Below are 23,313 nucleotides of genomic sequence, written 5' to 3'. Positions count from 1 at the left end.
GCATGCATAGGGTCTGCAACCAGTTGTCGGCTCTGTGGATCTTGTGTTGTTTAGTGCAACTGTGTCTGGGAGGGGCCCTTTAAGGGAGCGGCTTGCTGTTGAGTCCGCCCTGTGACCCTGTCTGCAGCTGTGCCTGGCACCCGTATTTCGATGTGTGCTACTGTAGCGTGTAGACGTTCCCTCACAGCGCCTATTTCAATGTGGTGCTGCCCAACGTCAATGTTGAACGTCGACGTTGCCAGCCCTGGAGGACGTGTAGACGTTATTCATCGAAATAGCCTATTGTGATGTCGCCACATCAAAATAAGCTATTTCGATGTAGCGTTCACGTGTAAACGTAGCCTATGTGTTCTTTGTGGTTGAATTACAGTTGCTCAGACTTTACTTCTGTCTCAAATGCAGTGAAGCACAGATCTTTGCTTTGTGAAATGAAGCACTGCTCCTATGCTTCCCCTTGTTGTGTACTTGTTTCAATTCTATATTCTCCTCTACTGCCCATATAAAGAGATTTGCAATGGGCTTTGTGCTCCTAAGTGCCTAAGTGCCTTTTCAAATGAGATTTAGGTTCTGAAATCAGTTAGGCATTATAATACTGAGCCCAGCAACACCCAAATACCTTGAGAAATCTGGTCCTAAGAGACTAATGAAGCTCCCAACTATGCCACACACAGTACTAAATGACTTCCAGTGTATGTGCAGAAGGAATTGAAAACTAGTGTATATGAACACAGAACATAAACATGTCCATACAAGGTTGGACCAATAGTCCAACTAGCACAGTATCTTACTATCCAACAGTGATATGTGCCAAATACTCCCAAGTGAATGAACAGGGCAATCATCAAGTGATCTATTCCTTAGCATCCTGTCAGCATCTGACAGTCAAGTCAAACCAATAAATAAATGAAAACAAGAAGCAATAGCCTTTGAAGCGTCTGAGGGCATCTTGCTACAGAACCAGAGGAAAATAATTTATCTCAGAATGGGAAGACATTCCTAATCTTGGCTCAGACACTGGGGAAGATCCTTTGGTGTGGGTGAGCTCCAGTGGAGCGAAAGCAAAGATAGCTTTAAACTGCCTTTGTTGCTCCCTGGTCAGGGGCAGCTTTGGTCTAGACTGCAATTTAGAACGACCTCAGGGCTGCTGTAAACTATATCCAACAGCCTATGGCTCCAAGTTGCTGTTCAAATAGCCAGGGAACTTAGAGGTACTCCTGTCACCAATCCTATTGCCTAACATTAAATTCCCATCCAGACTGGGAGCAGGGCATGGGCATGTTATAGGGCTTCTATACCATCCTTACATCACCCAGAAATTCCTCTCCAGTTTCAGGGAATTCCCAATTAGCCAGCTCTATGGGGATTCTGTCAGCTTTGCATCATCTGAGAGTAACAAAGCAGATGGAGCAGGTCACTGCCCAGTAACACTTCTGATCTTTGACAAGCCACATAAAAAGCTCTGTAAAATAGGGACAATAACACCTGTCCATGTCCCTCCCTTGTGGAAATGTTAGAAAGATTAGTGAATGTGGGTAAAATGTCCATGTAAATTCTGAATATTAACATTCTGTAGCATTTACAGGCAATTTAATTGGCAAAGCCAATTTCTTAGTAAGAGGCTGTGATCAATTAGGAAAGAAGCTGATCTTATTATAGCAATGGATGATAAATGACATTTAGTCTCCAGCACAGTGTTTTTGATATTGTGCCATATTTAACCCACCCTGATTTTCCTGGACATGGCATGACTTCCCATCACACAGAAACTGTCCTACTCTGTGACACACACTTTCCTGAAGAACACTTGGCTTTCCTTAACAGGAATTCCTGTATACTTAGGAGCCCTGGAAATGTGACAATGTTCCTACGGAAAGGTGGCTCCACGTTCTTAGTGACCTGGTGCCAAATTGTTAATTTGAAAAGCTGCTTGATCTCAAGGAGTGCATGGGAGGAGAGGAAGAGGTTTAAGGCAGCTTTGCTATACTTGGCAGAATGGCTTTTAGTGCATTGGGGATGATGCAGAGAGGCACTAAGTGGTACACAAGTGATTAACATTGTGACTGCGTTGCTCCAGAAACATAAACCTACAATAATCTGTGGTTGAAGGACTAATTAAGGCCCAGTCAATACAAAATTGAGACTGACATGCCTGCATTGCTAACGGATATGAAAAAGTCATGGCTCTGAATGCCGTAGCTGTCCTGGACTAGACAACAGGTGTAGACATAGCTGGGCTGATGGACCAGTCCTTCTGTTGACCTAGCTACTGCCAGTCAGAAAATGGAGTTCCTTCCCTTCCAGCAGGCCTGCACTGGCTTAAAATGAAGATAAGAGAGTGAGACTCAGGGCCTAGATTCACACTCAGAGGTGGGGCAGACTCCAAAAACTATTATGAGCTGATGAAACACTGCCCATCAAGAGGAGAAATCCATCGCCTGAGAGAAGATTAATGGTGTCAATCATGATGAATTAGTAAGATTTGGTAAAGCACATTGAAGATATATCTGGATCACTGTTAATAGGGATGGAAAGTAAACATGTTCTTCTATGACACATGGAAGTTTGATGAAAACTATTAGCATTTCAAGCTGTAAGCAGAGTCTAGCATTTATATTTCAAGGAGCTGAGGTCAGTCACTTGTGTTTAATTGATTACTGTTTTTGTCAGTTTCCCCATGGCCAGCCCAGAGTGTGCAGGCCCTTGCCTTTAAAGATCTCAGAATTTACATAACCCGGAATTGTAGCAATGTGAAATGCAGCTCTGGTTACAATAACAAGGATTTAGGGAATGCAGAGAGAAATTTTAACTGCAAAGGCATAGAAGCAAAACAAAACAAAACCCCACATGCTGTTTTAATTTTCAGCAGCCACGTGAGAACTGTCCTCTGGTTTCTGGCTATAAATAAATTGCTGCCATCACAGGAAGATGGAAAACAAAACAATTTGCATTCTTCCCAAATTTTCTTAAGATTATAAAAAAGGAAAGGTAAATTCTTCTTAAGCAAAGTATGTCTCCACAAAGGCAATTTTAATTAACACTCAAGGAGACTGGCATTTGCATCAAGTGAAGCAGTTTGACATTAATCCTCTCTGCCTCCTGCCTCCTTGCCAACCCTCCCAAGCAAATCGCTTAGAGTTGACTGGATTTAAGACACAAAGCCATGGTGGTGGTGGTGGTGCTACTAATGAGGTCGAAGCCCTCTGTCTCAGTATCAGTTTATGCAGGAACAGTGCCTTTGAGAGCAGTACCTGCTGCTAGCCAGTTACTAGGCATAGCCTGCATTTTCTGGCTGGTGCTGTGTTGGAGAGGTGGGCCTTCTTTCCACATTTGTCCCACCCTTTCCAACCCCTTCACAAATCTAGTGCTTCTGCCAGTACTAGACTACCTAGGAAAGCAGGCTTGTAATGGCTCCTCTGCAGAGCTATGGGAGTGAAAGGAAGGGTCCTTAGTCCCCTTCCCCAGCCATGTGTATGCATACAATTAGGCAAAACCTGCTCTTACATTTTTCAGGGACATCTTCAACCATAAGCTTAATGGGAAACCAACTGAAGTGTTAGTAGATATGCACTGACTCTGGGAGGAGTTTTGTTGCAGTAAGAAGATGCCCAAATAGATCTCTGAAAACCCATTCTATGTGGAAAATGGGATAGGGCATATCTAGACCTAGAACCCCCTTTTTCCGCCAGAAATTGACCCCTACAGTGAAAGTTGCAAGAAGCTTCTCAGAAGACTTTGTACTCCAAGAACCCAGTCAAGGACCACAGGATTTGGGAAGGGGGTCGATGGGCAGAAGACAAGTTCTTGCCCATAGCAAAGGGGAAGGGAAAAGAAATAGAGCTGATCTGGGATGAGGCAGGTGAAGAGATGGGGGGTCAACTTAATGCCTTGGATAGGCAAACAAAAATAATTTTTACATATTGTACTTATGACCAGTGCAATGCCCTGGAAACTAGTATTGTTAGTAAGAGGCAAACCAAAGAGATGCCCTTTGAGTGCAGATCAGGAGATACAGGCAAAAGATGAGGCTTCATGGCAATGATGTAAAGGGGGTGGATTGGATCTGTAAGTTCCAGGAAAGAAGCAGGGAAGGAAGAAGCTCAAATTTGAAGTTTTGACTTTGTTCTCTCTCTCTCTCTCCAGTTAATAGCCTTTCCTGTGCCTTTATTCCCATTAACACTCGGCTGAAAAGTCATCAGTACAGTCTCTTTATAGTATTATGAATGGGTATTGTGGCAATTCCTATGCTGTTACAAACAGGAGATTCTGACTTCAATTTAAAAATGCAAAACAAAAACAGATGAACATTTAAGAAACAAGGTTACTGTTTTCATGCTAATGTTCTCAATAATGAAGAAAATACGAAGAAGGGAAATACAGAGAGTATTGTATAATGTACAGTTTACACTTACACAAAGCACATTTTGCCCAAAGATCTCCAAGTGTATTATAATGTATTAGCTGCAGTGTATCTATGGTGAAACCAGAGCACAAGGAAAATTAGGGTTATATTTTCAGAAGAGTTTAGGATAAGTTTCTCTGGTTTTGAAACTGAGGGACAATTTGAACTCACATTTTGTGACTATAAAATTAAGTTATGAGCACAAATGTGATTATTTTCACTAATAACTACCCAGTTTTCTCTCACAGCTAGATAGCTGGGGGTAAAAGTACTCACATTTACATTAACAATTCAGCTGTGCATATAAATAGGTTGGCACATGTTTTGATTGTGCAAATTAGTCTTGACCATCTGAAAAGTGATCCCTGTAAGATTAGCCCTTGGTCATGCAATGACAGAACTAGGTGTAGAACAGTGGTTCTCCAACTTTTGTACTGGTGACCCCTTTCATGTAGTGGAGCTCCCTTTATAAATTTAAAACACTTTTTAATGTATTTTAACACCACTATATACACTGGAGGCAAAGCAGGATTTGAGAGGGGAGTTGACAGCTTGAAACCTCCCTTGTAGTAACCTTGAAAACCCCGAGGGATACCAACCCACAGTTTGAGAACCTCTGGATAGAATCTCTGTCACGTATTTCCCATACCCTTCCTCTAAGCTAGCTATATACTCTGGTTTCTGTCAGCACATCGATACTCATCTTACCTACTCCCACAAAGGTTTGATTCTAAATGAAATGTCTCAATAAGGAGTGAATATCTTAAAAAAAAAAAAAAGATTAGTGTAGTCAATTGATCCAGCTAGATCAGCAATGGAAATATTAATGGCTGTTGCACTAGTTGAAAAGCGAAACAGAGGACTTAAAGTCTATTAAAATAGGAAAATTGTTTTTGTACCAGCAAGACACATGGAGAATGAATGAATGAATGTTTTTACATACAACGAGCATACTTTTTATAATCATTCAGAAACACATACAGTACATTGAATGCATTTACAGCCATAAGAAAGGCCTTTGTTTTTATACTGAATAAAAACCAAAATAAGGACAAGTCTTAATAAAAGAGTAAGAGAGATAGAGAGAGCACAGTATATGGATCTTTTCAGCAGCAGGCTGCATCTCAGCACAAGGCCAGCTACATTTGCAAAAACTAGAGGGTTTCTCTTCATTTAAAGGTATAACACATTAATACAACATGAACTGGTAAATAGTGAAATAGATACACTCTCTCTCAAGGGTGTCCTCTTTTTTGAAAGTTTAGATATGGGAACCCTATCCAGACAGTCCTAACACAAAGTATGGCTACTGGTAGGAAGCAGAGCTTCCTGCATCCTCGACCCCAACTGAAGAATAAAAAGACAGTCAACATAAGTTCCCTAACACAGTAAAGCAAGACTCAGTGCCTTTTAAAAGTGTGATGTACCACAGAGTCCCACAGCCACATGTTGACTCAGGGATCATCTGGGTCACTGCTAAATCACAGCTTATGACTTTCAAACAGTTTCAATACTGATGTTTATTAAATAGACACTTTGATGGGAGGAGAACTCTTATTGATGGACAAAAGTTCCTTCTCAGCTGGTTGCCAGTCTTGCTTCACAGATGGTGGCAGCTGATATTGTTATGAGAAAATATACAATTTTTTAAAAATAAAAACTAATGACCTACTTCAAGACCTGCTGTTAAATAAGATCCCTGCACAGCTCAGGAGGTCATATCAGTTTTTCATGTGTAATTGCTTAATCATTGGGAGCCAAGACCTGCTGCCTTCTAATTCTTGGTTTGACCTTGCAATCTGCGACTTTAGGCAAGTGATGGAATCTCTCTGTGCCTCCCACAACTCAATCAGAAATGAACTGGAGGCATGAATGCTTTGCATGTCTGAAAATTAAAACTTATGGTCCCAATCCAATCCCTGCTGAGATCAGCAGAAGAGCTTCCATTGAATTCAATGAATCTGGGTCAGAATGTAAGGTCTAAATTTGTGACCCCCAGATTTTGTGATCCCAAAATTGAGACACTGAAAACTAATTGATATTTTTGAAAATGCAGTCCTTGGCAGCTAGGTCAGGGTAGCAGAGCAAGTCACAGGCAAATGTAGACATATATTAAGACTGTCTACACCCAAAGATCTTGGAAGTTCCTGTGGGGAGCCAGGAAGAAGTTAATACAAGGCTCACTTTGACCCTAAGTGAAAGGATTCCCAAAATTACATACAATAGAACCCAAGATACATGCACTCAAATTGTGCGGATCTCGGGTTAACGCGACTCTGAGTGGCGGGAGCTGCCACCTGGCTCTGGGCTGCCCACCACTCAGGGGAGCCAGGAAACTGACCTGTCCAGCTGCTCTGGTCAGTTTCCTGGCTCCTGTGAGTGGCAGGCAGCTGGGAGCCAAGCAGCAATTCTCTCCCACTCACAGCAGTGAGGAAAGCAATGTTGCACTTACCTACCTGAAGACCCAGAACTACCAGCCCAAACTAGCTGTACATCTGTATGATGGTCAGTGGCTTTAAAAAGCTTTTCTGGACAATACAGAGGTATAAGTTGCTTTATATGAACCCTGAATCTGGAAGGGATGGTAAAAATTTTGCTAGACTATGTACAACAAATGTAGAAATGTAGCCAGGGTTGCAGTCCTTTGGGACACTCAGTTTAAATATAAAAGTTGGAAAATGTGGTTTCCACATTCATGCTGTGTGAGCTGATCCATTAACACACAGAACTCTGGGGAGCAGTGAACCCAGCTCTCATGGAAGTGTCCATTATTAGCTAACGGACATTGGCAGTAATGGTAATGTAAATTTGCAGTGATGATTTAGCAAAAGCGAAGTCACCATACAGGATAACACAAATTCAGTGGAAGTTGAAAGCTTTCACTCTGCCTCAGGTAGTACAGCAACTTTCAGGACCTGGTTCTAAATTTCCAAACCCATGCTTGTTTGATTGTGGTTTTGGTTTATTTTTATTTTTTATCTTAAAAAAACCACATGAACTGACTCAGGTGGAAAAAAGAAAGTTCCAAGTCCCTTGAAGCCCCAGTCATTAGAGATTGAATTTTCTATTGGCACTGGCACCTTAGGAATCTGGAAGTCCTTCCTGCACCCCACAGTATGTAGGCCCTGGTACTTAAGTGCCCAGAAACAATAAAGCCTGGTGCCGTTTTATCAGAACTCAGGGACATACTTTCCGGTAGGCCAGTTCAGCCAATGCTCAGGGCAACATCCAAGAGTGAAAAAAGAGAAACAAAAGGAGATTCAAAGAGGATCTTCCACAAACTATTTCGTTTTTAATTTGGTCACATGTGTTACTGTGACTTGCTGCATGTGTTCTGGTCCCCTGGACTTTGTGTTCAATGCATTTGAGTATTCTTTGATTAATGTAACACCAGATCATGAGCTAGCCACAGGGAGTGAGGTCAAGTTAAAGGCCTCAAGGATAGCCCCATTTTCATCCGTCACCAGGGCAATCAACAAGCATGGGTTAACCATCCCTTTTCTGATTCATTCCATTGTACAGAAATGGACTACCATGTCCCTGTTCATAACATTCTGGACAGACACTAGAGACCTCTTTTCAGCCCTGTTTCATGTAAGCCTCCATTTTTGATGGTGAATGAAAATAATGACAGGTGCAGCAAATGTCACTTTGATGTCTAAGTCTTTGTTTGTTCTTGCAAATATGAGGCTTGGTGGCCTGAAATGTAAGCTGGAATTATTGTGCTGCCATGTGCACCTACAGATATGGAGCCCAATAATTGAAAATTTAGTTCCATGCCTCAAGGTGCTGCTTTCTCCTCCTATGTGTTTTCTGAAAGGCACCGGGAGGTCGTGTGGACACAGAAATGTTTCATAATACAGGTTGAACCTCTCTAATCCAGAACTTAATATGATTTTAGGCTTAGCTGGATGACCACTTCTCATGGGTGTAGCCATGTTTCCTGTTGTCCCAGAAAGTTTGTTTATAGCTACCAGTCCTGGCTCCCAATGTTCTCTGCTGTTATTTAGCTGTAATTTGCCCCTAAATGTCTTCAAAGAGCCCAGTGAGCAGAAGAAATGTTGGTAATGCTGGTAGACAATATTGATCTCCTGCAGCTCAGAACATTCTTTCACGCAGCATCAATCAGGTCCCAGAATGCTGGACCAGAGAGGTTCAACCTTTACCAGTTTTCATTTAGTTATTTCTCAGACACATAGAAGCTAGGTCTGAATAAAGGCTGAGTAAAATCACAGTAAGGTCGTCTGGACATGGCCCAGAGAGGGCAAGTATGAAACACTGTTATGATTAATACCAGAGATGGGGAATGAATTGTTGCCTATAAAATGTTGCCTCCCTTTAAAGTACAAAATGTGTCCCTCAGTAGCTGTAGCTGCATAAAGCTAATTTAGATAGGCCCAGACAGAGCTGGAACACTACTCGTGGATCCCTGAGGAAAATTTTACCTACTCAAAAAGCGCATCGCTCTTCTCCCCATAGCAATGCTGAGTGCTAGAGACACTGCTATGCTCACATAAGCTAGCTGCCTGATTCCTGCTGATGATGGAAGGTTAGGGTCAAGCTTTGTACTTCTGTCACCCACAACATAGTGCAGGGATTCACTCACTGGGACATGTGACCCCTAGGGCAGTAAAAATATGGAGAGAATCAATGTGGTCATGTTCGTATCTCAGTAGGGCACAGCTGGAGAACAGTCTGTATTGGCAGGGCCCTGATGTTGTTATAACTTCCTCCCTGTGTAATAGTGTTAAAGGAGGCTGACAGATCACAAAATAGGCAAGAACCACAACTGACTGTCTCACCATGCATTCAGCTGCTGGCATCACAGTTTAATTGCTTCCCGCTGCATACGTGGCTTTGAAAGTAGCAAAGGACTAAAGTCTCCTCATGTTTGGTTAAGATGTTGCTTTCTTTAATCTGATGTGCAGACAGAAATGGAATCTCCTGTATGGAGGGGGTCAGGATTCTGCTGAGGAGAATTAAAGCAGGGGACTCACATCCTGGGCATCCAGACAACATGGCCAGCAGTGAGTCAGTGAGAAAGCAAGACTGCATTTGCACTAACACACTGGGCAGTTACTGAGAATGTTCATCAGTGAAACCAAATCTTAAATCATCCTCTCTCCAAAGGTGTCAACAATTGTTTTTTGCTGTTTTGTCTAGCAAACCAATCAACTCAGTCTGTTGGGCCAGATCCATTACCAACAATCATTGTCAACAATAAGATCAGAGGACAATTACAGACACAGCAGTTTCTAGGGTAGACAAGAATCTATTTAGGAAGCACAGGTGGAGCAGAGAGGAAAGATAAAAAATAGCACAAGAAGAAGAATGGAAAGTAGCATGCACTGAAAGCAGTGAACATAGAATTCCAGTGAAAGGGAGCACTGTGGGGAGGAGGGTGACTTGTTTTCTTCCTATCCTTGCTCTGGAGCTCTGTTTCTTCTGGAGAGGGTCTAGTTAATTTAAAAGTGAAAACTCCAGCTAGAATTATGAGCAGAACACTGAACCTGTGAAAGAGCTTTTCAAATGGCAATGCAGCTGCTTAATGGGCATATGGCAAACCCAGGTATAGGACGTCAGTTTCTGAATTAGTCTATAGAACATTAGTTTAAACATTTCTTTACAAATATTCCATTAGTGTGTTGCTTAAGAGTATAAAATTGCATTTCAAAAACTCATCATCCTCGCTCCCAGGCGGTTATCAGGCATAGGGCACCAATTTAATAGTACTGTAAAGGGCGTCATAAAACCTAAAGATGTCCCTGTCAATCTGCTTATCAATTCAGTTTGTACATCTCATGACTCTGCATCATATAAGAGAATGGATATGATGGTAGCATTAAAAATTATGTTTTTGTATTGGAAACCATCGTGCCACTTTTTAGCTATTTGAAAAGTTTATGAAAGTAATTTTCTGCTTTTAATATTTGTTGCTTGACTTCTAGCATGGTATCACCAGTGCTGCACATCTCAGTCCCTAGATGCAGGTTGAACCTCTTTTGTCCAGCACTCTCTCATCTGGCAACATCCATGGTCCATCATGATTTCAGTTATCCAGATGTTCACATATCATTGGTGTGGCCAAGTTTCCTGTGGTCCCATAAAGTTTGTTTACAGACTCCAGTCCTGGCTCTCAGTGTCCTGTGCTGTTATTTAGCTTTAATTTACCCCTAAATGTCTTCTAAGAGCCCAGTAAGCAGTGTAAGTGTTGGGTATGCTGCTAGACAATATTGACCTCTGGTGGTTCAGCAAATTCTCTCATTCAGTATCAGTCAGGTCCCAAGGGTGCAAAACTAGAGAGATCTGTAGTGAAAATTACTTATTTCTTGTAGCATTTCTTTGTCCATTTTAATGGTTAAGTTTTGGGACACTGATAGGCATAATTCCAGATGAACAACCAACTTGTTTTGCTGTACGTCCCATAAGCTAATTCTTTTCTTCCAGGTTTCCTGGAGACACATCTTCAGTCCAGGACTTAAACATCATATGGTATCAGTGTAGCTTGTCTCAAAGAGGCTCAACATTTTCCCACAAGTCTCTGTGTAAATTTTAGCCTGTCAGGACTACATAGCTCAAAAACTCAGTCATCTAACAGCTAAAACATATTCTCCCCCCTTCAAACAAATAAAAAAAAATCTAGGTTTTTTGGCTGTCATGAATCAACAGAAACATACGATAAAAATGCTCCTTTGTTTACAGTCAACTCTTTTTAAAAATCCATGAAGGACAGAGAATTTACTGTAGCTTCAGGGGCTCAAAGCTCATCTTGACATTCAAATAGAAGCTGAACTGAGCAGGAACATACGTCGCCAGCATTTGAGTCATCTTGGGACACAGTTAAGAGAAAAATTCTTCTTGAACAAAAACAAATGTGAACTTCAAAGCTTGTAACAAGAAATGTCGACTTTAGGGATTATTGCTTAGAGGCCAGCAAATCCAGAGAAGTAAGCAAGCATTTGGAGCATTTGGAGGAGTTCATTCCCCTTTGGTGGCAATGTGTGATGGGCCCTGGAAAGTTTATCTAAGGCTTTTCCCAGCCTCTTAAGGTTACCTCTTTTTCTTCCTCTCTCCTCCTTCCAGTCCAGTCATATCCACTGTTCCTTGCCTAAAATCCACTTTATATTCCCCAATTTCCATAAGGTCTTCTGATCCCAGACCTAATTCCCTCTTCTTGCCTGAAAGAGGTCTCTCCGTGTCCCTTTCTGCGACTCCTGGGAAACATCTATTTTTAATGATAACCCACCAATAGGGGGGTCAAGTCTTGCTTTCTCTCTCTAAGGTGTTGAGTAATTTATTCTGATCCCACAAACTTGTGGTTTTCTCAGGGTCAGAAGCACAGCCCGACCTTCCCTCAATGATCCAAAATGCATTGGATCAGAGGACAACAGCAGACATAAGAGAGAAAACAACTGTGAGAAGCCTATTCCATGACTTTTCAAGAAAAGCAATATGTGAGTGCAGGATTGATATCCAAAAGCTCTCAAGATTTCCATAAGCTCTGACACTGACTGCACCCAATTCTTCTATTACTTACATTGTTTTAAATCAGGAGTAATTTCGTTGACTTCAATGGAGTTACACCAGTGTGAAACTGGTATAAGAAGAATCAAGCCCACTTCATAGATTTCACATCCTCACTTAGGTTAGCACAATTTTTCTCAACCTTTGGGCCACAGACCCTTGTGGGTCTGTGAGGATATTGCAGGGGGTCCAGAAAAATATAAAAGATGAACAAAAATGATCATAGAAAATAAGTTTTAAATAAATTGCAAAGTTATAATCATTTATTATTTTTAAATTAAATATCTTCCAATAAAATTATTAATTGCCGTCTGAAAATCTATGTTGTGGTTTCCTTTCTTCATGTAATGAAGTGTGCATAGCAGCTAGAACTGGCTTTGATGGGGGTACTCAACCAATTTGGGGAGTATGATTGGAGATCCTCACTAGTGAAAAGATTGGGAACCACTGGGCTAACATATACACAAGCTCCTTGTCATTTTTGGTGTCACAATTTGTGTGTCAAAGGTGTCTTAAGTTGGAATCCAAAAATAGAGATACCCAGAATTTGGTCCTCCATTTCTCTGAGCCAAATTCTGCTACCTGTTTGAACTGTACAGTAGAAAGGTATAAGTTAATAAAGTAAGTTCACTGAAGTGTCTGGAGTTCCTAAAGATTTTCACTGTTGTAATGTGGGCAGATGTGGGTGGTCTGTGCCTTACTTAACCCATGTTTTCAACTGAAGACAATGGGCCAGCTTTTCAGATGGTATAAACTGGAAATCAGTTACCACTATGCCAATTTATATCAGCTAAGATCCTGGTCCAATCATTTCAACCTAATGAGCATTGTGAAGTACAGTTAATGTCGGTGCAGCACTTTGAGGGTGATGAGCCTGATTCTAATATCACTTACCCCAGTGTAAACCAGGAGAGATTCTCTTGAAGTCAGTAAAGCTACAGTGAAATAAAACTAATGAATATGAAAAAAAGAATCAGGTCTGATACGTGTTCTTACACAAACTACCTACTGGAACAGCAGTATATCAAAGGAGGGATATTTCATGAAAGCAGAATGGAGAGAACAAAAAGCTGAAAGAGAAACCAATGTCCATTTGTAGTTTGATAAAAAAAAGCCATGATAACAAACATATGAATTCCTTCATCTACTTACAAATAGAGCAGTCAGCTTTTGTTTCACTTAGGAACATGATGATTTTGCTGTGGTGGGTCAGATCTCAAGGGGACTGACCCGAGTATGAAAATTTACACTAATGAATATGCTCAGAGCCAAAGCTCTCATACATCTTCACCCTTGGTGTCAGGAAATGGGGTCCTCCCATTTCTGAACAGTTAGGACATCTGGCTTGCCTAAGATTCCACAAATACCCTGAGGAACCTTCCAATGGATGTGGGAGATGGATCCGAAACAGAAATGCTCCATCTGCAGGATAATGGTACAAGAATGCTCAATTCCAGCAGGATCTCATTCACTGCCAGAAGAAAAAAGTATATTCAAGAGTTTACAGTTAGTCTTCCTTGGCTACAGGTCCAGGGCTGGGAAGATTTTCAACTGATTTCAACGTGCCTAGAGACACAGAAAACTCAGCTAAGGTAAGGATGCACTTCTAGTACCAGCAAGCAAAAGAATTACAGGGAAACAAGATGTCAAAAGGTTAAACTGCTGATTCAGCTTTGTAAGATCACATGGTTAGATTTATGGCATACAATGGAGATATTTTAAAATGTTAAGGTCACATAATTATTGTCATGAAGTTTTTATTGAGAAATCATCCCACTGCACCCTAAAGCCAGAACCCAACAAAGAAACCAACATGGTCCTTTTAGTGCAGCATTTGCTTCCTACTGCCTTCCAACTTTCTCTCTCCATTTTAAGCTTAGTGTCTATTAATAAAGCAACCAAGAGTAGGCTCTCTCCATTGAAGCAATCTTATCCATGTCAAGGATCACATGTATATATGGCCCAGCCCACCCACTCATTCTGAGCCACCATACCTGTCTTCTATATTACCAGTGGCTCCCCTACCCATTTGTCCCAAGCAGCTGTGTGTGCAGCACTACCCCTCTGGATCATTATAGAGATCTTTTCCTTCTAGCCTATTCCAGGCTTTCAAACCTCTAGAGGGAAAGTTGCTCCCCAGCCAGCTGGTCAGGCAGAGGAAAGGGGTGGGACAGACATGACCAGATCTTCCTCACAAGTTTCCAAATGTGAAGTTCTCTCCTCCATCCCCTGCCAGCTCCAGAGCCAACAGCCCGGTATGATACAGAAGTGCTTCAGTGCCAGGCTGAGTCACTGCTGAGCCACCTGAAATGCCTGCATAGTCATTGTTACCCTTTTTTAATATTGTCAGCATTTACTGGGGAAACCATTTTCAGCTCCTAACAACTTGTTAAAGCCTTTTTAAAGGGTTTTTCTTCATGTTGCCAGCCAGCTAGTGCAATTAGGCTGCTGTGAAGAAATGCTTATTGGAAAAACAGCTGCCAAGTTACTGGAAATAAAACCCTTTGAAAAATAAATTGGGGAGTCTGAATGCTGCTGTGCTATGCCAGCACAAACCCAGAGCTAATACTTTAAAAGTTATTAGATTGAACTTCAGATTGACACCAGGGTAAATGACAGCAGGATTGGGCCCTGGGCACATGCACAATCATGTTCCTTTCCAGTACAGTTAATTTGCTTCAGCTCAGGCAAGCTTGTGTTGCGTGGCATGGCATAGCTCAGCTGGATTAGCCCTTGAACATCTGTCCATTGAAATATTGCCCCATTTCATTAGCTGCTGTAGGCATTACACCACCCACTCAAGCACAGCGGGAGATTCCTGCAGCTATGCTACATACAGAAACCTGGATCTGCCCAATTTAGTGTAAAAGAGCCAAGGATATTTTTTCAGCATCTCCTTGTCAAATTGTTGCCCCCCACCCCTTTACTCTCCCATCCACAAGAGAAAATGTATTTACAGACTTACTGTATTATTGAAACAGCAGCCAAGTTAGCGCTGACTTGAAACAGCCTTTTTTCTGATTGCTTGTTGGTTAAAGCCAGTTTCTGACGTCACTGACTATATTGTACAAATTCACACTGCTTCTGCTGCTCATCCTAAGTCATTAAACAGCATTGCTTTTTCTCGCAACTCCTGCACTGATATAACTGCCTTTCAGTTGAAAAGGAGTTTTGTCTTCTTCAAATCTCTTGTTAATGAGATTAGTGTCACCAAACATGTATCAAACTCTCCTGCCTGTCTGGACAAGAAAATCTAAAACCCGTTATTGGCTATGGCTACATGACAGCACTTTGGCAACAGAAGTCACTGTCAGAAGAGATTTCCCAACAAATCTTCTGTTGACAAAGTGCAGCCACACAAAAAAGCCAGTTGGGAGAGTGCTCCGCTCTGTCGACAGAGCAGCCGGACTGCCCAGCTGCTCTCTTGACAAAACAGGCACTCAGAAGCACAGCAGACAGGGCTCCCCGTTGTTCTGGATGCCCTGTCTGTAAGAGAAGACTCCCACAGAGCATCCACACAGCTTTTTTGTTGACACAATCTGTCAACAGCAGCGTTATGCCTCACATCTTGGAGGCAAAATGCTGCTGGCAAAAGTGCTGAGTTTTGTCAACAAACTGTCGACAAAACACATTTTGTGTATGGACATTCCACTCGTTTTGTCAACCAAAGCCATTGACTTTAAAGTGACAAGGGTATGGTTAGATAGGAGAGAGAATCTAAGCAGAGGCGATCACATTGAACAACTCATTCTAGAGTTGACAGCGTCCACGTCTGTTCAGAATAATTATTCATCCCACAGATGGAGAATTCTGTGAGTGAATGTGTATGTATGGAGATAGATAATTTAATTACACTAATAACATTGCACAATACATTCAATTTTTATAAAAAATAAGTACGTAAAATCCCACAGTGAGCATCCCTTTTTTTTAATGGAGAGGGCTTCATAAATTGCTTGAGAATCCTCTGGGTTGTAAAGGTAGAAAAAAAGAATTTATTTGGCATTCAGAATGCTTTCTATGCTGTCAGTCCCTAATTCTGTTATCAGTGGGGACATGTGTTCACCACCCCCATCCTTTCTGCAGTGAGTTTTTCCTTGCTGCAGTAGATGCTTTCCTTGGGGATGCCCCAGAAAAGGACATAGTTAGTTTTTTTGAATTGAGAGTTCTTAATTCCTTCCTTCTATGCAATTACCAAACTCCCAAAGAGAGCCAGTAGCACCAGGTTAGACAGCACTGAGGTACTTAGTATTCAGGTCTTTATAAGCATTATCTAATAAGCAGTTAAGCATCTGCTTCCCTGAGATGCCAGACAAACAGAATTGGACAGAACTTCTCCATGCCACTGTCCTGGAGCTTTGCTTCTGACAGTGAAAGAAAAATTTCTCACTGCTGTGTTCTAGGAATCAAAGGGTTAAAAATAAATTACAGAGTGTAAAAATCTGAGCAAAGTTGCATGTTGCCTGGGGTTTATTTGGGGTTTAACTGTCCTGTTACTAGAACATTTCAATCCCCAGATCACACGGTAGCTTTCAAAAAAATCTCTCTCTTTCGCTCTCTCTCTCACACAAACACACACAGCATGAAAGCTCTGTCAACCCTTGTGTGTACACTTGAGAGAAACAAACAGCCAAACCCAAATCATTGGAGCTTTCAAAGTGTCTCCAGAATGTTTTAGCAAAGAAAGGAAAGCAGAGTTTGCCGGAGCTTTTGTTCATAAAGAAATAAGAAGAGGTGCTGCAGCAGCTGCACTTACATTGTAGTCCCCATGTCTCTGTGCAGTTCCCCCCTTTCTGTGCTCCTATAATCCACACAGGGCAGTACTTGTTCTTCTCCTTTAGCTCTCTGCACAGTACTGTACTGGGATTGGACTGCTGCTGTTTTCACTTTCAGACCAGCCTCCCTCTCCAAAGCCTCTGACGTCAGGCAGCCTCTAAGAGATATTTATGGCATGAATGGTTTAACGTTTCCCTAGGTAGAGTTTGGATTGCAGTTCTTTGGGATTTCTAGCTTTCACACTCAGATGGAAAACCTCCCAATGGGGAGGGTGGAAGTCTTGGAGGGGTATAGATGTTGGGGGAGGGTGGAGCAGTAGGAGGCAGACAATGAAGGCAACTGTTTAAAGCTCTGGCAAAAGAAAACTCTTGCTACTTTCTGCCTTCTGTAAATACATCCAGGTCCAGGAGGCAAAAATCTTCCAGACAGGACCCCATGTGCAATAGTGGTTTTTCTTAGGGTGCCTCAATTGCAGTGTGCAATCCACAGATGCTGTTCTTCTGGGGCCTGCTGCGTTTGGCAAAGAGGGCATCTTTAGCATCCACACCCAATGGCATTGGACCATCCCTCAGCTGTTTCTTGCTTGTGACAGGCTTTAGTCAGAGATGAATGAATCAGTCCTTCCTTCTCTAGCTTCTCCCTTTCTGTTCATTTTGCCTTTCTCAAAACCCTTTCCAACTGTCTGCCCTTTATGTTGGAAAAGCCTCTTCATGCCCAGCTGAAATCCCCCATCCCACAGAACATTCTAGCACAAGTGGCAATCCCTCACTCTCTGTTTGCTCTGCCTTATAGTCTACCTAGTTGTAGCTCTCTTTCTGAAGCAGGGATGTGGTATTCAGCCCAGCTCACACATTGCAATGTGGCACAGTTCACCCACTGTGCAGGGTGTATACATACAAAGCTATATAAAGAAGCAAAAGAATTAGAACCACTCAGCTCTTAAGAAGTAGCCCTAACATACAATTGGACTTGAAGAGCTCCAGATGTAATCCTATTAAGGTAAATGGAACTACATCAAAGATGAATTTGGATCCAGAAACTTAGAACATTATACAGACATTAAGTAATTAGTCCTCAGATCTGTCCTGTGAGGTCAGTATTGTCATTAGCCTTGTTGTACCAAAGAAAAAACTGAGGCCCAAATTTGTCTAAGCCCACTGAGTGAGCCTGTGGAAGACTCCAGAACTGAAAGTGAGCTCCTGTACCCACCAAGTTCAAAATTTCCAAATTCCATTGGGGCTTCCTAGTTCCATGTGGAATCAGAAACTTTAGGATGAGAGCTAAACCAGCAGCTCACCTGCTGTCTCTTGGGAATTGAACAGGGCCTCTGAAGCCTGCTGCACAGCCTCTCTGCAGGGAATTACTGATTTAACTACATATTTGAGGATTCTCTGTCAGATCTCAGGAGCACATCCCTAGGAAAAGTCTTGCTTTCTAGTGTCCTGCTCTGAACCAAATCATCATATTATAAATTCAATGAATGCTGCTGCTGTGTGTTGGAAATGAGAGAGCTCTGTACAATGACTCATGCTATCCCTCTGATTAATTTCTAAGACCTCATTAAGATCTAGTCCAGGGGGAAAAAATGGAAATCTTGAAAATCACAAGGTACTGATGCATTAATGAGTGCAACATGATCTGGTTGCAAATAGCATTTCCCTTTTTAAAAAGTGATTCTGATGCTGAGTTGAAAGACCTAGAGATCAAAATCCTCGGTTTATCCAGAGAAAAGAAGAAATGTGTATGCAACAAACTGCACCACCAGTGCTCCTCAGCTCACTCCTAAAAGAACCATCTCTAGGAATGTAAGTTTGGTCTCCAGGATCCAGGACTGAGAAGACTCTCATTCCTCATTAGTTCATAAACTTAGAAAGTAAAGTCTGTCAGATCTTATAAATGTAGAGCGGATTCAACTGGTGTCCTAAAAATAAAAGATTCCAGCTCTCAGACCATTTCTATACCCCTTGGTGAACAACTGCACCTAAAAAATTGTTTCTGTCTTATCAAGTTGAGAAGAAATCCCATTTTTCACTATGGAAAACTTCATGAATATTTGACAGATTTCCTTCCCTATGAAAGTCTATACTAAGGGCTTTATTTAGGGCCATGTTCATAATAAATTCTATTTCTTGCTGTAAACTTTACTAAAAATGTAATCTGAACTTTCCATTTGAAATACATAGTTCAGGGTCTCTTAATATGCTTAAGATGTAAATGAAGAGGCAAATCCCATTCCTTGAGCCAAGTGTAATTCAGTGGAATTGGTACACTGGTATCCCTTTACAGACTCCCATCCCCAGGCTGTGGTACAACTTTGTTGTCATTGCTGAAGTGTGATGGCAACAGCATCTACAGTAGTCCCTGAATTTGCTACACTCCTTCTCACCAGGGACCAGAGGGTGGGGTGGACAGAATGGGAAAAATGGTTAGTTGAGCTACACTGTTGAACATCGCAGGCCCCATCTCTCCTTGCTCTATGCCATACCAAACCCACCTTCATGAGGCCCAGAGGAAGCCTTGCAGAGTACAATTCCATAGGATGCAGACCCCCATTGTCTTGTTCCTAACACAATGTAATTGGTGTCACAGAGAGGGAAGGGAAGGAACAGAAATTTCCCCTTTTAAAATACCTTACATTATAAGAGTACTGAGTGCAGGGGCTTCTGAGGAGAAGTTCATCCCTACGCAGAAGGCCAAAACAAAGCCCATTTCCAGGAATAATGGCCAGCAGCTAGCTTATTTACTTGCTAGAGTAACACCTTAGATAGTCTAATGGTACGCTTGGGCACCCATTTAGCTGTGTGATTGGCCCAACCACCCAACTGGCTGAGAGGATCTACAGACCTGTTCTTAACACCAGTAGCAGGCTACTGGCTGTTGAAAGCATTTGCCTGGAACTGTGTTAGTTCCTTCTTGGGACCCAGCCCTGCTCCTGTCTTCTCTGATTCTGACCCTTGGCTCAGATTCCTAGTTCTTGTTCTAGCTTGACCCTTGGCTCTGATTCTCACTGTTGACTCTGTTTCTTGCTCTGACTACTAGGCCAGACCACCCATGTCTCAGTCGCTAATACATAATTTATGACCTCAAAAATAGACCTTAAGTGAGGCTTGAATGGTGCACTGGCCTCAAGCTGGCACTTTGCATATGGGTGAATTTCCCCACTGATGAATACTAACAAATGATGTCATCCCTCCTGCAGTTCATTTTGCAGACTCTCAGGCCATAATGTATAGCAGATTTTTTCAACTAAAACATAAAAACTACCATATTTCTACATATTGCTATTGAAATATTGGCTACTCTGCCTACACAGCAACTTTCAAACCAAGGCTCACATCTGCACTGACATCCTGACAGCTCCACAAGGAGTAAATAACAGCTCTCTCTTCAACAGCATTATAAATGTAAGAACATTTTTTATTTTACTTGTAGGTAAAGTTGTGCAAATGGGTGTGTAAACAGTGCACAGAAATGCTATCAGGAGCATGTGTTACGCATCTTAAAGTCTGCCTCAATACACATTCATAGGATTGGCTGCGGGTGTTTATTGTGTTGGCCATTTGGTGCTACAGTACACACACACACACACACACACACACACACACACACACACACACACACACACACACACACAAAGGAAAATTAAACCACCAACCCTACTTTCAACTGTCATCAGTGCTGCCATAGTGGAGCACCACTGGCCTCTCTCATCTGGTATGCTGCCTCTAGCAGTGGTTAAATACCTGGTGATTCAGAGCAAGGAGAATGGAGAACACAATGAACCTGGCAGTTGTGGGATTGAATATTATATAGAGAAGGTGGGGGTCGGGGGAATTCTTTCTCCCCTCCCCCAGACGATCAGTTTACACCCTGAGGTTTGAGATTCTGGGTTTCTTGCTCTAGCTGGCATAGCTGTGGATGTTATTTCTGTATATAATTCAGTTTGGAAACCTACCAGGTTTCACTCAAATCCACAAAAGTCAGGAAATGCAGAGTTATGGCATATGGCAATGAGCAAAGGGACTCAAAAGCTTGCACAAACCTTTCCATTTATTTTCGGAAGCAAAAGGTGTTGGCTATGGCTGACTGTATATGCTGGAGCCGGAAGATGGAAATTCCAGTTCATGCTAGCTCTAGTTGAGCAAGCACACTAAAAATAGGAGTGTACCCTCATGGTGGGAGCAACAGGCAGTGTTAGCCATTTTGAGTTCAGCTAGTGTCTCAGATGGGACTGTACTCAGGGCAGCTTGCATGTCCCATCACTCATGTTGTTGTTGCCCACTGTCTCTGATTGAACTAGTGCATCTATGTTTACTAGAGTTGCAAAATATGCCGCCACCTCCAGTATAAAGAGAATCAGAGGTGAATCAGCTCCTTTTCTATTTGCTTTGCCAGCTGGAAGCACAGATGGTTTCCCCTCTTGCATCTTCAACCACCAGCGTCTGATTCTCTATTACCCTGCACCTTGCGTCACCATACCTGGGCAAAAGGCAACAGAATCAGAATGGTAAAGTTTTATACTCACTTTGCTGAAGTGTAAATGTCAGCAAAAAGTGAATGATAATGGACAGTCAGGTCCATTGACTTTAATGGATTTATTTCTGATGAACATTGTTATAAGTGAGGCCAGAATCTCTGCAGCACCTAGACTCAGCAAGAGGCAGCCTTTCAGATAACTTGCTACAGGTCCCTGATTCTGGTGCCAATTTTGTACCATTTCCAGCTCTTGTTGATATCAGAGCAGCCTGAGGACAGACAGTGTACAGCACACTCCATCCCTTCCCTTTGCATCGCAGGTAAGTGGTGTGGCAGCCAACCGTTGCAGCTCTGTCCCGGCTAGGGAGCTGTAGCTAGACTCTGCCTCGCATGAACTGTGCAAAGAGAACCAAATGTTTCAGAGAATCTGGACTCCTGTGGTCTATTACAAGTTAACACTATCCTGCACATGTAATATCAGAACTAAAGAGCATTTTCATAATGCATCTCCACTCTTCCAACTGGTTCCAGAATTAACAGAGCTTCATGTGATTTTCCACAGAAAACAAGAGAGTGAATTCAGAGTGGCTAGGGTCCTATAAAAGCTTTGTGGGACACCAGCTCCTGGCTTCCTCTGAACACAGACTGAATTATGTTCTTTCAAAGCAAAGATGTTAAAAACACGCCAGAGAAACAGCTTGAGAAAAATCATACAGGAAAACCATGCAGATATAGATGCCATCATTGACGTGCCAAGTTAAGTATATTCATTATATATTACAAAATATCAGAGAAACTTGGGTAGAATGGAGAAATGGAAACCTTTGGACCATGTCAGATTTAATTATATTGACAACTGCACAGTGTCTTTTTTGTCTCTTCTCTTGACTTCTTGCAAAGGATTTATTTTCAAAAGACTCCAGGAAGCCAACATAGCTTATTAGACTAGCTATTATCCTGAGTCACTTCCTACAATAGTCTAATACAACTTTTAAAACAACCTCTTGTGGGGCATCAGTATGAGTATATCAAAAGGCAGTGGAGCTGCATCAACAAACCTGAAAGGAGTGTCTATTGATAACTAGCTATATTACACACACAAAACCCACATGAAAATCCAGGTTGCAAGTCAACCAATGAAAAATTGGATCTTAGATTTAAAGCTGCCCGTGCAAATTTATGTCTGCCACATTATGAAACAGTTTTATCCAGCACATGTAGAACGCCAGCAGCAATCAAGAATAGAACCCTCTCTTGGTGTCAGGCCAAGGCCTTAATCATAAACACACCCCTTCATTCTTTGCGCTATTGGCCACATTTGATATTCATCCTGTGCACTAAATGAGACATATCTTCTGAAGAAAAAATGACTTGTGGTCAACCTGAGACTATGCCATAATGCAAGGGGTCAGCTTTAAAGTTGTGTGCTCAGCTTAACACCCATAATGTTCTTTTACTGTAGTGTTTTGAGTGTGACTTAACAGGATAAAAAAAAAACAGACAACTTATTGGTCAGCAGCCCCAATACCATAAGACTGGCTGCACAAACTTTTACAATTGCAGAAAAAGGAGCAATGGCTTCCAGTAGAAGGCTGTTACGCTCCACGTGGATCAGCCATTACATGGTGATGTGACATATCCTTTGGCAGCGAGTCTTACAACTATATTCTAAACAACATAGCTGTGTCTACACGTGCACGCTACTTCGAAGTAGCGGCACTAACTTCGAAATAGAGCCCGTCGCAGCTACATGCGTCGGGCGCTATTTCGAAGTTAACTTCGACGTTAGGCGGCGAGACGTCGAAGTTGCTAACCTCATGAGGGGATCGGCATAGCACCCTACTTCGACGTTCAACGTCGAAGTAGGGAACGTGTAGACGATCCGCGTCCCGCAACGTCGAAATTGCTGGGTCCTCCATGGCAGCCATCAGCTGGGGGGTTGAGAGATGCTCTCTCCCCAGCCCCTGCGGGGCTCTATGGTCACCGTGGGCAGCAGCCCTTAGCCCAGGGCTTCTGGCTGCTGCTGCGGCAGCTGGGGATCCATGCTGCAGGCACAGGGTCTGCAACCAGTTGTCGGCTCTGTGTATCTTGTGTTGTTTAGTGCAACTGTGTCTGGGAGGGGCCCTTTAAGGGAGTGG

At 42.2% G+C, this 23,313-nt stretch overlaps 1 protein-coding gene across 1 annotated transcript in view; it reads right to left on the bottom strand.

Moving 5' to 3' along the window:
- DAAM2 (dishevelled associated activator of morphogenesis 2) overlaps nt 1-16,747 on the bottom strand; it is a 230,721-nt gene extending 213,974 nt beyond the window's left edge. Inside the window, exon 1 of the mRNA XM_074989803.1 lies at nt 16,680-16,747. The gene's annotated coding sequence lies outside the window, so the exon portion shown is untranslated. The remainder of the gene's footprint in view (nt 1-16,679) is intronic.
- Nucleotides 16,748-23,313: the final 6,566 nt, after the last annotated feature.

The sequence above is a fragment of the Carettochelys insculpta genome, chromosome 3 (genome assembly GCF_033958435.1).
Source record: "Carettochelys insculpta isolate YL-2023 chromosome 3, ASM3395843v1, whole genome shotgun sequence".
Taxonomy (NCBI): domain Eukaryota; kingdom Metazoa; phylum Chordata; order Testudines; family Carettochelyidae; genus Carettochelys; species Carettochelys insculpta.
This window is presented reverse-complemented; position numbering and strand designations above follow the sequence as displayed.